Below are 2,011 nucleotides of genomic sequence, written 5' to 3'. Positions count from 1 at the left end.
TTATTTTACAGATCAATCAATCAATACTATTTCCAATAAATATTTACTAAATGTTATTGTTTTATTAACACTCAAACTACATTAATGATGAGATGAGTAGAGAGATTTTGTTTTGGGGTGAGGGAAAAATTGTGCTTTTGTGATTTAGAAGGAAGCATAAATTGTGTGTTTTGTTGAGTTAAAGGGTAATTTTAGTAACTTGAGAAGACAAAGGAAGAAATTGTGTTTGTGATTTGTAATAAACACAGGATGAGGCAGAAATGTGTGTGTGTGTGTGTGTGTGTAAAAATACATTTAAATGACATAACAGTAATGAAACCCAACTCATTGAATAGAATACCATTAGCCATTATTAATTGCAATCAATTTTCTTACTAAATTTACAAGTAGATAATTAAAGTTTAAAACACAAGTAAATTAACTTAACCCATCTATTAATAACACCATTAGACTACTAAACATTATATCAATTACATCCACCAGTAATTACAATACTACCCATTATTACCATTACACCAATGCATCTCTCTCTCTCTCTCTCTCTCTCTCTAATAATATTGGCAGAGAGAGAAAGGAGTTTTATTTATTAGTTAATTATTATTATTATTATTGTTATCACCGTTAGATTAAAAGCAGTGGCACATTAAAAATCACTGGTATTAATTACAGTACAATTTTTTCTTTATTACATCATTACAATATAAATGTGATGATTCTGGTAAAGTAAGTGAGGAGAGAAGAAATTCAAGGAAAGCTGGGGCTCTTCATTGCACTCCTTACTAAGTGACCTTCCTCTCGGACTCTCCATCACTAAGTCCTAGACATCTTAAGGAGAAAAGTGACCTCTCTCAACATCTGGCCTCACCTGAAATAAGAGGTTAGTTTTTTAATCACCAGTACTACTACTACTACTACTATTACTGCCCTTAAATTAGCCCATAATAAGCACAAGAACAGAGAAGGAGGAAGAAAGGGAAGCCACTGTTATTTATATATTAATTCACACCACAAAAAAAAAATTGGGATAAAAACACATTAATTTTAGATAAAACAAGATAAAATATGAATACAATATAAAGGAAAGATAGAAAACCCATATTAATTAGGTCAGAGATATAAGGATCAAATCATTCCCACAGTATAAAAAAAAAATTATTCACATGACAAATCAGATTAGTACAGTAATTCTACCCAGGGATTAAATACACCCAAAAGTAGATAGATAACTTAGCATACACCCCAGTTAATTATACTCACAGGATTACAGATTCAGTAGAAAAAGAAATGTATAGTTAGTTAACGGTTACGACACACCCAGACTGATTCAGTTCACGGTAATGCAATTAATTATTCATCCCAAAACTTTACTGGTATTAGAACCTAACAATCTGAGAAAACCATCAATGCTTTCGGAAAGTACACGTATTTTAGAAATATTAAACAACATTATATGAGCATCATTTATTATCTATTTGTTATTTTCAAGAAGTATTTGTGGGATTTTCTTGGCCGTGTTTCAATGGGTTTGTGGTTTTGTGGTTTTAGTGATGTTTTTGGATGTAAATGAGAGAAAATGTGGGAAAAAAGTACTGAGATGTCATGTCACAATATACTGTTTCAAAATATAGACAATTATTTTGTGTGTGTGTGTGTGTGTGTGTTCCACTTCCTAATGAAAATGTGTTTATATTATAAAGTGTGTGTAAAGAATGAGAGATATTGGTGCTTAACAACTTAGATACACCAAGGAATATCTCTCTCTCTCTCTCTCTCTCTCTCTCTGTGTGTGTGTGTGTGTGTGTGTGTGTGTGTGTGTGTGTGTGTGTGTGTGTGTGTGTGTGTGTGTGTACGGTACTGCTGGTAACCTTGCGAGCAAATATGATGAAAAAACTATGTATTTTGAACGAATTTTGTGACGAATATGGTATGAGAATGAACGCCGGTAAAACCAAGTTTTTTGTTATACGTGGAGGACCGGGCGACGCTGAACCGTTCCAGGTGGGTGACAAAA

General features: G+C 32.7%; 1 long non-coding RNA gene across 1 annotated transcript in view; it reads right to left on the bottom strand.

The window, feature by feature from the left end:
* Window positions 1-2,011, bottom strand: part of LOC135097652 (uncharacterized) — a 7,505-nt gene continuing 5,494 nt past the window's right edge. Inside the window, exon 4 of the long non-coding RNA XR_010265936.1 lies at window positions 1-865. This is a non-coding gene — a long non-coding RNA (uncharacterized LOC135097652). The remainder of the gene's footprint in view (window positions 866-2,011) is intronic.

Source organism: Scylla paramamosain, unplaced genomic scaffold, assembly GCF_035594125.1.
Source record: "Scylla paramamosain isolate STU-SP2022 unplaced genomic scaffold, ASM3559412v1 Contig27, whole genome shotgun sequence".
NCBI classification, from domain to species: Eukaryota; Metazoa; Arthropoda; class Malacostraca; order Decapoda; family Portunidae; genus Scylla; species Scylla paramamosain.
Note: the sequence above shows the minus strand (reverse complement) of the source record. Positions and strands in the feature narration are given on the sequence as shown.